The sequence below is a fragment of the Peromyscus maniculatus genome, chromosome 9, assembly GCF_049852395.1.
Source record: "Peromyscus maniculatus bairdii isolate BWxNUB_F1_BW_parent chromosome 9, HU_Pman_BW_mat_3.1, whole genome shotgun sequence".
NCBI lineage: Eukaryota > Metazoa > Chordata > Mammalia > Rodentia > Cricetidae > Peromyscus > Peromyscus maniculatus.
In genome coordinates this window covers 35733673-35748720 of record NC_134860.1, presented here as the reverse complement: position 1 = coordinate 35748720, position 15048 = coordinate 35733673, and the positions used below count along the sequence as shown (strand labels likewise).

General features: G+C 43.9%; 1 long non-coding RNA gene and 1 pseudogene across 4 annotated transcripts in view; one reads left to right on the top strand and one right to left on the bottom strand.

Annotated features, from left to right (window-relative positions):
- The window catches only part of LOC143267308 (uncharacterized), a 43993-nt gene that overhangs the window by 24090 nt on the left and 4855 nt on the right, over positions 1–15048 (bottom strand). For all 4 annotated transcript variants that reach the window (XR_013042303.1, XR_013042302.1, XR_013042300.1 and 1 more), the window contains exons 3-6: positions 14777–14939; positions 11464–11659; positions 10199–10312; positions 9143–9231 (exon numbers count right to left, since the gene is read on the bottom strand). This is a non-coding gene — a long non-coding RNA (uncharacterized LOC143267308). The remainder of the gene's footprint in view (positions 1–9142; positions 9232–10198; positions 10313–11463; positions 11660–14776; positions 14940–15048) is intronic.
- On the top strand, positions 308–1446 carry LOC102928108 (glyceraldehyde-3-phosphate dehydrogenase pseudogene; annotated as a pseudogene).

Sequence of the window (15048 nt, the reverse complement as noted above, 5' to 3'; positions counted from 1 at the left end):
TTTGGAATCAAATAATTATGCCATGTCTGGTATGAACTGTTTTGGAAAAGTGTCCAAGAGGCAGAAAATGGGTACTCCTTCCTTAAAGAATATTTAGAATTGAGGAAACTCCTGCACCAAACACTGCAAGGATGGCCAAAAGTGTTGTCAGCCATCAGCTACTCCCCATGTCCACCCTGCAGCCTCCAGACGGGGCTTCAGTAGTCAAATTTACCAACTTTTCCTTTGTGGTTTCTGTGATTGTCACTCATTTTAAAGTGAGTTACATTTTCCAACATAAATTCTTTGAAATTATTCTTCATACATTGACCTCAACTACATGGTCCACATGTTCCAGTATGACTCTACCCATGGCAAGTTCAACGGCACAGTCAAGGCTGAGAACGGGAAGCTGGTCATCAACAGGAAGGCCATCACCATCCTCCAGGAGCAAGATCCCACCAACATCAAATGGGGTGACGACGGTGCCGAGTATGTTGTGGAGTCCACTGGTGTCTTCATCACCATGGAGAAGGCTGGGGCCCACTTGAAGGGCGGGGCCAAAAGGATCATCATCTCCGTCCCTTCTGCTGACGCCCCCATGTTTGTGATGGGTGTCAACCATAAGAAGTACGACAATTCACTCAAGATTATCAGCAATGCTTTCTGTACCACCAACTGCTTAGCCCCCCTGGCCAAGGTCATCCAGGACAACTTTGGCATTGTGGAAGGACTCATGACCACAGTCCACGCGATCACTGCCACCCAGAAGACTGTGGATGGCCCCTCTGGGAAGCTGTGGCGTAATGGCCGTGGGGCTGCCCATAACATCATCCCTGCATCCACCGGTGCCACCAAGGCTGTGGGCATGTCATCCCAGAGCTGAACGGGAAGCTCACGGGCATGGCCTTCCATGTCCCTACCCCTAATGTGTCCATTGTAGTGGATCTGACTTGCTGCCTGCAGGAACCTGCCAAGTATGATGACATCAAGAAGGTGGTGAAGCAGGTGTCCGAGGGCCCACTAAAGGGCATCCTGGGCTACACTGAGGACCAGGTTGTCTCCTACAACTTCAACAGTGACCCCCACTCTTCCACCTTCGATGCTGGGGCTGGCATTGCTCTCAATGACAACTTTGTGAAGCTCATTTCCTGGTACAACAATGAATTTGGCTACAGCAACAGGGTGGTGGACCTCATGGCCTACATGGCCTCCAAGGAGTAAGAAGCCCGCCTGGACCACCACCCACCCCAGCAAGGACAGCAAGAGAGACCCTCAGCTGCTGAGCAGTTCCTGTCCCATCTCAGCCCCCCGATACTGAGCATCTCCCTCACAGTTTCCATCCCAGACCCCCAGAACAACAGGAGGGGCTTAGGGAACCCTACTCTCTTGAAAACCATCAATAAAGTTCACTGCACCCCAAAAAAATAGTGTGCTTTAAAAGTATGCTAATTCAAATGTCTCATATGTTTGAAGCCTATTGTGAGTGGAATTGTTGCCCTGATTTCTTTCTCAGTTTGTTTGTCATTGCTATACAGGAAGGCCACTGACTATTCTGTGTTAATTTTGCATTCTCCAATTTTATGAATGTATTCATCAGATTATGGGACTTCTAATAAACTGTTAGTTTTATTTGTTTAGAATCATATCATCTGCAATAAGGACATTTTGAATTCACCCTTTTCCATTGGTATCCTCTTTATCTACCTCAGTTGTCTTATTGCTCTAGCTAAGAGTTCAAGTACTATATTGAATAGGAGTGGAAAGAGAGAATAACCATTTCTTGTTCCTGAATTTTTCAAAAAATTTTTTGAGGTTTTTTTTTTTTCTATTTAGCATGATGCTGCCATGGGCTTGTTGTACAATGACTTTGTTATGTTGAAATATATCCTCTATATTCCTAGATTCTCCAGGACATTCATCATGAATGGAGGTTGGACTTTTTTATTATTATTATTTTTATTTTATTTTACAATACAATTTAGTTATACATATCAGCCACGGATTCCCTTATTCTCACCCCCCCTGCCTCCCTCCCCTTCCCCCCAGCCCAACCCCCCATTCCCACCTCTCCAGGGCAAAGTCTCCCCAAGGACTGAGATCAACCTGGTAGACTCAGTCCAGGCAGGTCCAGTCCCCTCCTCCCAGGCCGAGCCAAGCGACCCTGCATAAGCCCCAGGTTTCAAACAGCCAGCTCATGCAATGAGCACAGGACCCAGTCCCACTGCCTGGATGCCTCCCAAACAGATCAACCCAATCAACTGTCTTACCCACTCAGAGGGCCTGATCCAGTTGGGGGCCCCTCAGCCTTTGGTTCATAGTTCATGTGTTTCCATTCATTTGGCTATTTGTCCCTGTGCTTTATCCAACCTTGGTCTCAACAGTTCTCGCTCATATAAACCCTCCTCTTTCTTGCTAATTGGACTCCAGGAGCTCCATCCAGGGCCTAGCCATGTATCTCTGCATTCAGATCCCTTAGACATTGGATGGGGTTCCTAACACAACAATTAGGGTGTTTGGCCATCCCATCACCAGAGCAGGTCAGTTCAGGCTGTGTCTCGAAGATTGCCAGCAGTCTACTATGGGGGTATTGTGGGAGCCCATTCTTGGGTTCCTCATGGCTTTACCCAGCAGGTCCGAATAGAGGATGATCAGGACCACAGGCCTGAGTACAGGTGTCTGAGATGGTCTGCACTTGGCTGTGCTGGGGGAGGAGGTCTTTTGCTCCACCCCCTTGGCGTCTCTATAAAAACCCTGGGCCAGAGACAGTCGGGGCACATTGGAATAGGTTCCAGGCCCTCTCGAGGCTATCCTTTATTTTATATCTGTTTATCTCCACAAGATTCTCCACTATAAATCCTTCTATCTAATATTTCCTGCTGCTCGCACTCAAGAAAACTCTGGGGAACTGTGGGGGTGGTGGGTAAACGCCCCACAGGGTATCTTTGTGGATTTCTGTGGGCCTCTCTAGCACTTTGCTTCTTCCTATTCTCATGTGGTCTTCATTTACCATGGTCTCCTATTCCTTGTGGCTACCTGGAAAACAGGATCCCAAGAAAGACACGGGGATCGCCCAATGACAGAAAAATGGATGAGATCTACATGAACAGCCTGGACATGAGTGGGGGTAATAAAGGGTGAGGGTTGATGGAAAGAAACTTGGGGGAGTGAGAGATCCCAGCTGGATCAAGAACACAGAGGGAGGTTGGACTTCTACAAAGGCCCTTTTTTTTTTATACTCTGATGGTCATGTAGTTTCTGTCTTTTATTCCTTTTATGTGGTGGAATAAATAGTGTGTTTTATGTATGTGGAACTATCCTTGCAGGACTGGGGTGAAGACCACTTGATCATGGTGGGTGATTATTCTTTGATGTGAACCTGAACTTGATTTGCAAGCATTCTATTGAGAACTTATGTGTATATGTTCATCAGCATAATTGTCCTGTAATTCTATGTACCTATTCATCTATCTATCCATTATCTATCTATCTATCTATCTATCTATCTATCTATCTATCTATCTATCTATCTATCCATCCATCCATTATCTATCTATCATTCAGCATAAGACAGCTTATGCTGGAGAGGATGTGGAGCAAGGGGAACTCTCCTCCACTGTTGGTGGGAATGCAAGCTTGTACAGCCACTTTGGAAATCAATATGGCGCTTTCTTAGAAAATTGGAAATCAATCTCCTCCAAGACCCAGCTATACCACTCTTGGCCATATTCCCAAGGAATGCTCAATCATATCACAAGGGCACACGCTCAGCTATGTTCATAGCAGCATTGTGTGTAATAGCCAAAACCTGGAAACAACCTAGATGTCCTTCAACTGAAGAATGGATAAATAAAATGTGGTACATATACACAATGGAGTACTACTCAGCAGAGAAAAACAATGACATGAGGAGGTTTGCAGGCAAATGGATGGATCTAGAAAATTACATCCTGAGTGAGGTAACCCAGACTCAGAAAGACTAACATGGTATGTACTCACTCATAAGTGGATAATAGATGTAAAACAAAGGATGACTAGACTGCTACTCACAACTCCAGAGAGTCTACCTAGAAAAGAGGACCCTAAGAAAGACACAGAGATTGCCCAATGACAGAGAAATGGATGAGATCTATATGAGCAATCTGGTGTGGGGGGTTAATGAATGGCAAGGGTCAGGGGAAAGAGAGCTTAGGGGAGCGAGAGATCCAAGCTGGGTCAAGAACAGAGAGGGAGAACAAAAAATAGAGACCATGATTAATGAAGACTCCATGGGAATAGGAAGAAGCAAAGTGCTAGAGAGGTCCCCAGAAATCCACAAAGATACCTCCACAATAGACTACTGGCAATGGTCGAGACAAAGCCCAAATTGACCAACTCTGGTGATTGGTTGGCCAGTCACTCTAACTGTCATGGTAGAACTCTCATTCCATGACTGATGGAAGCCAATGCAGAGATCCACGTCCAGACTCCAGGTGGAGCTCCTGGAGTTCAATTGGCGAGAGAGAGTAGGGATTGTTTGAGCAAGAATTGTTGAGACCATGATTGGAAAAAGAACATGGACAAATAGCCAAACTAGTGGCTACACATGAACTATGAACCAATAACTGAGGAGCCCCCAACTGGTTCAGGCCCTGTGGATAAGTGAGACAGTAGATTAACTTAAACTGTTTGAGAGGCTCCCAGGCAGTCGGACCGGGACCTGTCCTTAGTGCATAAGATGGCTCTTTGGAACCTTGGGCCTATGCTGGAACACGTTGCTCAACCTGGGTGAAGGGAGGAAGAGACTGGACCTGCATCAAATGGATCTACCAGGCTAAGCTGAATCACCAGGGGAGTCCTTTCCCTGGTTGAGATGGGAATGTGAAGTGGGCTGAGGGGAATGGGGGGGGACAGGGAGGACAGTGGAATCCGGGGCTGATATGTAAATTAAACTAAATTATAAAATAAAAAAAGAATGGCCTCTTAACTGTTGACTTAAAAGACTCTTCACTACACATCTATAAGAAAAGGATAGAGAAAAGTTTGCCTTCATGGTATGTACTTACAATAATTCTCAGCCTCTTATGAGATATCAATAGAAGATTCTCCCAAAAGGAATGTTAAATAGCCCTATCCTGTGCCAACAATTTGTTCAAAAACTGTTGGAAGTAATTCATGTACAGTTTCCATAATCTATAATATGCCATTATATGGACAATAAATTTTTCTTTGAAGAAATGAAAATACTGGTTGTATTTTCCCCTCAGTCAGTAAGTCTCATCACCACAGCAAAAAAGCCCACTTGTTTGATATGCAATAACAACAAACAATCATTGCAATAAATTATCCGGATTGATATATTAACAAACATTTGAAAGTATAAAACTTTCCTCTGCCTTGCTCATTTTCACGTATCATGTTATTCTACGACAACTTCTGATGGACTACAATTAACTTCATATTAATTATTAACCTTAATTTAATGCTAATGTTTAAATTTAAATAAATGGATTAACTTCTGAAGTTTACCCTTGATAATGGATGGACATAGTCCATGAAGCCAACCACCTCTTTGAGTTACACTAATTTTGCTTTAAAGAACACTATTTTACATAATAACTAATAACACGAAATAAGGTTCAACAATAATTTTAAACTTAATCTTATTTCCTAGGTAGTTTCTTTTATATATGACAGTGAAGTGGCACCCAGAATATTTCAAAAATCTAGGTGGGAAAATTAACCTTTCCTAGGAACAAATCCCATCATAGGTTATCCAACCCTAAGTGGTCAGGCCATAAATGTTATTATCAAATACAAATACACATGCTGTAAACTTAATTGTAATACAGAAAATGTTTATCAAGTATAATTATATAAAACCATGAGAGAAAATTTCTCTATGATTAATGTGCCTTCTGATCCATGTAGGTTCTATATTAAGATTCTAATTTGTATTGTTGCTATGTTGTTTTAAGTGGACAGATAAAGTTAACTAGGACTTCTATTCCTTGTCAGCATAACACACAGACACATCATCTGAATACCATAACCATTTATTTCTTGTTCCCCAAATTCTTATGTTAATATCATAATATAAAACACAGTGTAATTTTTTAAAAATCCCATAAACTTTAAAAATTACAACACTTCAAAAGTCCAAGATCTCTAAAAAACAAACAAAGCAAAAGTCTATTAGTTGGATCTGGTAAACAAAATTTTTAAAAAATTAGATATTTTCTTATTCCACAAGAGAAGAGCTGAAGCACAGAAATTTTCAGATGGGAAGAATACCAAAATCCATCTTATTAATTCAAATCCTACAGCCCAATGTCCAGCATCTGGTACTCATGTGATCTTCTGGAATCCAAATAGATGGGGCATTCCTCCCTCTCCAGCTATACCCTGTGCAACACATGCAGTGCAGCTTTTCTCAGGATTAGTCTGGTTCCACTCCACATCTGTGCTTCACCTCAGTAGATGTATCATGGTCCTGCCATCTGCAGTATTCTGTGACATTCTTTTCACCTCCTCTTCCCTAAGTCCTGAGGGAAGGAATTTAAGTGTATATGTCCTGTTTAGGGTTGAGTGTTCAAAATCTCTTCCTCTCTGCATATGCTCTAGCTGAAAGTCTCTGTATTTGTTCCCATCTGCTAAAGGAGAAAGTTGCTCTGATGAGGGCTGACAAAGGTATTGTCTATGAGTACAGCAGAATATTGCTAGGAGTCATTTTTTTGCTAAGCTCCTTGAGCAGAACAGTAGTATTTGTTTTCCCCATGGACCCTAGCCTATCAGTTCTCAGGACTTGTCCACCCATGCAGTCCTGGGTATGAGTTCCATCTCATGGAGTGGGCCTTAATCGAGTCAGATATTGGTTGGTTTCTTCCAAAAGCTTTGTTCCACTACAGCACCAGCATATCTTTGATGCGGTCACTATTGTAGCTGCGTTGGTGTTTACTTTTCTCTTTGAGAGTGAGCAGGGTAACTTCCAGTGCCAGGAAATCTAGTCCATATGCGGTGAGGGATCTGGGGAGACATAAGCTTGACTGATCCATGTTCAATGAGTCATGTTGGTGTCATGTTCAAGAATAGCACTGTCCTATCAGTTTGGAGAGCAACCAATAGCCTTACAATACCTTGATTTGTCTCGGGTCCCACTGGACCCATTTGGCCAACCAATTGACTAAATGTAACCCATTGCCAGTATTGGAAGCTTCATTTAATGACAAGAGATATCCAGTTCACCTCACTCTGCCCTCTTCAACAATATTCTTGCTCCTCTGACCACCACTATTATCTTTTTTCTGCACAGGAGACAGTATCCCATCAACACAGAGTCTTGGAATAGATCTCAGTATACTACAGGAGGCAGGAACACCTCCAACCACCCTGGATATCCAAAGTTGCTGGTCTACAACCAGGAGCAGCTATTTCTCATTTGACATTATTCTTCTGCCAAACTTAGAGAATAGACAAATTTTTATCCCTAAAAACATGATGTATCTCTAGTTCTAATAGTCTAGGGTCTCTTGAAATATATAATTGCATCACTTGGGGTTTACAGAGAATGGCTACAAACCAAATAGGAGAAAAACCATTCATGGCTATTCATGTCTAGGTAATGGCATCAAAGGGATGAAATGTCTACTCATCTAGTGCTCAAGAATGCTAGCTAGTTTAATATTTTCTCTTTCATGCAACCAATACACATAAAAATCAGGTGGCTAAGAAGTGGTTCAGAGGATGACAGCACAGGCTGCTCAAGAGGTCTTGAGTTCAATTCCCAGAACCACAAGGTGACTTGCAGGCATCTGCAGTGGTGTCACTGTTGCTACTCTGTGGGTTTCTACACCAAAATGTGAGTTTTGCAACTCTGGGAAGGGTATCCTGACTTCTTTGGAAGTCAGGCTACACTTTGAGCCGCTAAGACAGCTCTGACAGCTGGAGCTGTGATGAGACAGCTCAGCCCTGGAGGGCGAGGTATCCTGGATACCTGGAGCTGCGATGAGACAGCTCAGTACCGGAAGGGAAATTATTCTGACTGCTCGGGAGATTCAGGCCTGGAACTGCTAGGACAGCTCAGCAGAGAAGGGTATCCTGGCTGTACAGGTCTGTGGGATGGTCTGTATGTCAAATTGTTCTGATTGGTCAATAAATAAAACACTGATTGGCCAGTTGCCAGGCAGGAAGTATAGGTGGGACTAATAGAGAGTAGAATTGAGAGAACAGGAAGGTGGAGGGAGACACTGCCAGCCACCACCATGACAAGCAGACTGTGAAGACACCAGTAAGCCAAGAGCCAAGTGGCAAGGTATAGATTTATAGAAATGGATTAATTTAAGATGCAAGAATTAGATAGCTAGAAGCCTGAGCCATTAGGCCAAACAGTTTTAATAATATAAGCATCTGTGTGTTTATTTTATAAGTGGGCTGTCAGACTTTGGGGGTTTGGCAGGACCTGGAGAGAAAACTCTCTGGCTACAAAGGTCTCCAGAAACTTCTCTATTTGGGTAAGGGGGATATGGTCCAACTGGTATAGCACACAAGAATAGAAGGACAAATCCAAGTGCACAGTCAAGACCAGCTGCATCTGTGAAACACTGTGTCCCACCAGTCTGGGAAGGCCGTACCTCTGCTGTGCCTTATTGTTGTTGCCATATTTATCTCTGGTTTTCTTGATCTTCTCAGTTACCCTTTTAATCAATGTTTTCATTTCATGAAAAGATTATACAACACACATCAACTGTATGATTCTCAATGATTTGGACAGCATCATTCCACAACCTCCAACAATGGACACAGTGTAACATATCTTAGCAACTGCTAAATACACAGCATCAAGGCAGACATGTAAATATTGGTTCTCTTCCACAGTGCTTGTAAGGAGCCAGCCACTCTAGGGAAACTGACCCTCTACTTAAAATGTAGCTAGCTCTCATTACACAACCTTTTCCCATGAGTGATCTTCAACCATATCTCAGCCATAAGACTGTGGGAAGGAGGTCAGCATAACTCTAGGGACTTTATGAGGCTTAGGTAGGAGTGGTTGTCTGTACTTGACCCTAAAGCACCACCCCTAGTGAGGCAGTAGGAAACTGCAAGGTACCTGCCCCTGCCAGGGTGAGGCCCAGACAGAGACCCCTTAAGACCTGGGAGAAGTAAATGCTTGCTCCCTCTTTGATACCTCATGGTCTTGGATGCTGATGCTGTGGATCAATGCTCTCAGAGCTCTCCTGAGAACCGAACTGGACCATGACCCAACTCTCCTGGATTCTGCAAAAAAAAAAACCTCAATTATTATTTTTGTCAGTTAAACCCTGAATAAATTCCTTTGACTTTCAAATAGACTCCATGGAATTATCCCATTATCTGGCCCCCCTTTCCCATTAGGCACACATTTCCACACTCACATGCCTCCACTGTGAAGGCTTCTTTGGAAGCATTATCAATCACTGTGAACATCACTGTTTCTGTCCTATGGTTACAGCTTCTCAGAGTGCCTTGGCCTAGTCAACTCTTCCTTTTTTGTTTTGTTTGAGACAGGGTTTCTCTATGTGATAGCTCTGGTTGTCCTGGAACTCACTTTGTAAAGTAGGCGGGTGCCTCTACCACCCATTGCTGGGACTTAAGTTGTGTACCACCATACCTAGCTCAAACTCTTTCTTTACATTGAGAAGATATGAGACATGAAGGGTAATGCTGCAGTTCAGATATCTTTCTAGATAGAAATGATTTCATTTAAGAAAGAGCTTTATTAAAGTAAGAATTAAAGTCTCGGATAGGGCTGGAGAGATGGCTCAGCAGGTAAAAACACTGGTTCTACGTCCAGAAGATCCAGGTTTAATTCCCAGCACCCACAAATTCAAAAACAAAACATAAACCAAGGTAACCCTCAAGGCACACAATGTTGAAGGCCCTCAAGAGGAATGGGAAGACAATGCAATGGGTTTCTGATCTGTGATGGAAAATGCTGCAATCTGAGACACATGGCAGTCACTAGTGACAGATGTTCAGAATGGCTGCAGAAGGAATATGAGAGTGGACGTGGACTGGTGACAGGGCTCACAATCCAGCTCTCTAGGTTCTTCCTCCTAATAGGAAGACAAGACATTAATTCTTCATGCTGGCTAGTGAGATACTGCCCAGAACACAATAAAAACCACATTAAGACCATGGCTTACAAAATGCAGTGGGAGGCACTTGACAGACCACATTCGCACCACCACAGGGCAGAGCCTACCTGCAGGAAGCTGTCTTGGCAGCAGAGGAACTCGTTCTTCTTCATGATGGCCTCAGTGGTCAAGATGAGCTCGTTCTTACTGAGAGCAGGTTCGCTCTGACATGGAAACACTGCCTGAGTACAGAAAGGACATGGCATGACATATGCCTGGTGAGGGGGAGGGAGAGCACTAGGCAGAGGAATTTACCAGACATAAAAATACTCAGTGAGATTTTAGCAACCTGTGGCTCTCTCTGCTAACAAACTCTAGACTCCACTTTTCATCTGAAAATGAAAACCAGATAAGATGATACTCTGCCTTTTTTTGTTTGTTTGTCTGAGACAGTCTTGGGTAGCTCAGTCTAGCCTCAAGCTCACTATGGAGTGAAGCTGGCCTTTAACTCGTGATCATCTTCCCTTCAAGCCACAGGACTACAGGCATGCACTATCACTCCACTCAGCAATCCCCACCTTATTTAAAGAGTTCCACTCTAATTCATGAGTATGGATCTTTTACTTCCCAATTCAACTCCAGCCCAGATTTGTATTAAAAAGGAACAATGCTGTAGCCAGGTCTTGTGGCCCACTCTGTAATCTCAGCTACTTGAAAGCTTGCCTGGCTGCAGAACATATTCAAGGCCAGTTTGGGCAGCTGAGCAAGACCTTGCCTGAAAATAAAAAGTAAAAGAATAACAAAGGATCAAGTGTTGTTCATAACAGAGCCCTTGTCCAGCATACCCTAGGTCCAGGACTCAACTTCTGCACTACAAAAACCATCCAGCCAACTAAACATCTCCAGAGGGGAAGTGTGTCAACACTCCTCAAGCTCATGCGGTTTACTCAAAGTTTTAGTGCTTTCTGACCCATTCTCAACTTCTGGCTTCCAACTACTAGAAACAACTGAAAAACCAGCTCAGTGGAACCACCTCCTGCTGCTAGAAGATCTGGGTCATAAGGCACTAGACTGAAATCCAGAAGAATCTTGTCCAATTACTATTCAAAAAGATTGGTTCCAAATCACATTCCTGGCTACAGTATATGAAATGAGCCTTCTGTCCAATACCCTTTCTTTATAAAGCTTGTCTCTAGTCCACTCCAGCAGAAGAGAGGAGCCAGAGCCTCTTCCATTAGCATCTGATATGGACTAGCAATAGGCTCAGGAATGAAAACAGAGTAACTAATAGCAGCAAGGTACCAATCTAGTACTGAGGCAGAGATGATTAAGTGGGAAGTGTGGTACTACAAACAGTATCTACACCAATGACAGAGCCCCTAGAAGACTGTACCCGCTAAGAGAGTGATGTATCTCAATTTGATGTTGTCCAGAACCCTTTTAAACTCCAGAGGATCATCTTTGCCCTCTATGGCAGCAGGATCTAAGCCATCTCCTCCGTAGATGAACTGGATGATGTCACCAGTGGAGCTCCGCACTGTCAGATCATACTGGGAGCAGAGGTCTTCCAGGGATTTGACCAGCCTTCTCTACAGGAAGAGAAGGAGACTCAGCTGCCTGGGGAAGACTGCTTCATAGCACACAATTAGACTTGCCATTCAATTTCACGGTTACAGGTCATTTGTTTACTTGTTTGTTTGTTTTCATGGTGCTAGAGATGAACCCAGGTCCTTTTGTGTGCTAGGTAAGCACTCTGTCACCAAGCCACATCCCCAGCACAAGGTTACAGGTACTGAAATCACATCAACAGCACTTTATTAGACATCCCTGAAGAGTCCCTCCTTTGCCTGAGAACAGCAGGGCCACAAGTGCCTCACTAGCCTGTGCAGTGAGAGGCAGCTCATGCTCCAACCTCCCGTGATACCTGTGTCAAGTCTCCCTGCAACAGAAACCGCACCAGCCCCAAGAACTCTGCACACTGCTTTCCTGGGCTTCTTAGTCTTCCCACCCAGCTCCCTATGGTGCAAACTGGTTTTTATGCAAATTCAAGACAGGGCCCATGCAGACTTCAGTGCAGAGAATCAGATGTAAGCCCTCTTTGGGGACAGAGGACAAAGAAGCTGGGCTACAGACTATAGGAATCAAGGGCAGCAGCCATTTCTCAACTATGCTTGGGAAAACCTTCCTCCACCAGCCAGCAGTGTGACTCTGGCCTAGAGAATGAGAGACATCTTAGAAAACAAACTTGTTTTTCCAGAAACCACTGCTTCTAGGTTATCCTGGTGGTCTTGGAAATTCATACTGTACTTGTGAACATCCTAAGTCACAGCTCCTCACACCACGAGTGGAAAAGACATTCACAGTTCCTTTTGACAAATGTAGCACATCTCAAAACCAAAGGGCAATTCCCAGCAGATGTCCACAGCATCAGGGAATAACAAACAAGTACAGACGAGACATTGTCTGCACAAGGGACTCTGGCCGCTATCTTACCCTCTTCACCTTTATCTGGCTCACTGGCTCATCAAATCCTCACTTCCACAGAGGGACAGACAGGACACAAAGCTGTATCAAGCATGTGACCCAACAATGTGGCCTGTCACTTTTAACTAGTGTCATAAACAGTCAAGAACATGAACAATTTTGGGGTGCTAGCTTATCAGTTAATGCACTAGTCTAGCATTAGGGAGGACCTGAGCTCAATCCCCAGCAACAGAAACACACATAGATTGTCTTTTCTTGCAACACATAGAGCTACTGATGCATCAGGGAATGGAAATGATCATGGGGTCTGGAAAGAAATCCTCTGCTGTGACCTTTAGAAAGACACAGAGGGTCAAGTTTTATAGTCGTTTGTAAGTGCAGCAAAGAACCCTCTCACTCAGCCTTGTCACCCTGAAGCAATAATTCCTGGGAGCCATGGAAAGGATGAATGATGAGACCTGACCAGTGGCATGGTAAGAGTCAGAAACCTCTCAGTAACTAGCAGGCAGTTATCACCCCCACGCCCCAGTTATGCTAGGAAACAGCTAAGGGAGGCTGAATGAGAAGTCCAGGCCACAAGATCAGCATCCCCCTCTAGAGGACTTAGACACTTGGGACTCTGACCTCATCTCTACCTGTAAGAGTACACAGGATAGGGGCTGGAGAGATAGCTCAGAGGTTAAGAACACTGGCTGTTCTTCCGGTGGTCCTGAGTTCAATTGCCAGCACCCATATGGTGGCTCACAACCATCTGTAATGAGATATGGCTCCCTCTTCTGGCCTGCGGGGATACATACAAGCAGAACACTGAATACATAAAAAATAAATAAATCAAGAAGGACTTCTTTCACTTACCAGTATGCATGTAAAGTTTAAAAAAAAAAAAAGAGTATACAGGATAATCTGAGCTCTGTTATTATTTTGTTTCTTTAGTTCCAGAACACCAACATGTCTAAATGTCCTCTCATGCTGTCTCTACCTGACAGTGATATGGTAGAGCTGGTGAGATGGCTCATTGGTTTGGTAAAAGCACTTGCCAGCAGGTTTGAGGACCTAAGCTCCATCACTGGAACTCACTGTCTCAACAACTGACTCTTGAAATTTGTCCTGTGACCTCCACATGCACACTTGTGTAAATGTGCACTCACACTCAAGCATGTATGCACACACATACACTAAAAATAAGAACAGAATACAAAGACAGTAACTGAAGTACTTTATCCATCACCCCTTTAAACACTTAAAAAGCTGAGACCGGCACAGTGGCACAGGCCTTTAATCCCAGCACTTGGGAGGCAGAGGCAGGCAGAGCTCTGTGAGTTCGAGGCCACCATGGACTACATAGTAATTTCCAGGACAGACAGCTACATAGTGAAACCTTCTCTTAAAAAAAAACCCACTTAAAAATAAACTTATTGAATATAGCTATTTTATAAGAATTGTCAAAAAAAAAAAAAAAGAATTGTCTCCTTAGAGTCAGTGAGATCCCACGGTGTGTGGAGCAGGGTGTAGGTCAGTGATCCAGTGTTTACATGCCTGGCACACATGGTCCCAGGCTGGATCTCCACCTCCGGAACAAAGAAACAAATGAAAACCCAACAACCACCAGCTATAACTATGACTGCACCAGTGTAGATGTTACAGAGGTTGTGTGTTTAACAAAGTGGAATGAGTTGGAGAGATGGCTCAGCAGTTAAGATCACTGGCTGTTCTTCTGGAGGTCCTGAGTTCAATTCCCAGGAACCACAGTAAGGCTCACAACTGTCTATAATGGGATCTGATGCCCCCTTCTGGCATGGAGATGTATATGCAGACAGAGGACTATTTTTAAAACCATAAAAACAATGGAATGAGATATTTTCACAAAGCTGTGTGGGTTTCTGGGGACTTGCCTCTATATGTAGCATGAACTATCAAAATGGAAACACTAGGTTGGAAACAAAGAACTGGGCAGCTGAATGGTATTTACCTTCTCAGGAAAACTTAGAATTTTGGCCACATGAACTGGCACAGCTACTTCATCAATCCGGAGGTTGGGGTCAGGTGAGATGACTGTTCCGCCAGAGAAATCCACCCTCTTCCCTGACAGATTACCTCTAAATCAATCTAAATAAATCAAAACCAACAAGGGTTCCATGATATGCCCTGTGCTGTTTCTGGGGATCTGAACAGCCATATACTCCCTCAGTAGGTAACAATGGTAGATCTTGTCAGGAACCTACCCTGCTTCCCCTTCAGGCACTGAACAAAGCCTCAAGTCCACTTCTTGGGGGCCATGTTGAGGGGGATGTCAGAGAGCTCACTGTTGATGTAGAGGGCACACTGCAGCTGCACGAAATCCCAGTCCTCCATGATCATCTGCGTCTTGGCTCCTGAGATCCGGTGCTATGAGTACAGAAAGATCAGAAACAAACCTGCTCTCTGAGTTTTCCTGCATTCTAGTGGGCTAACATCTCTAGATGCATGTGATGCAGAATGCACAAGTTAACAGGAG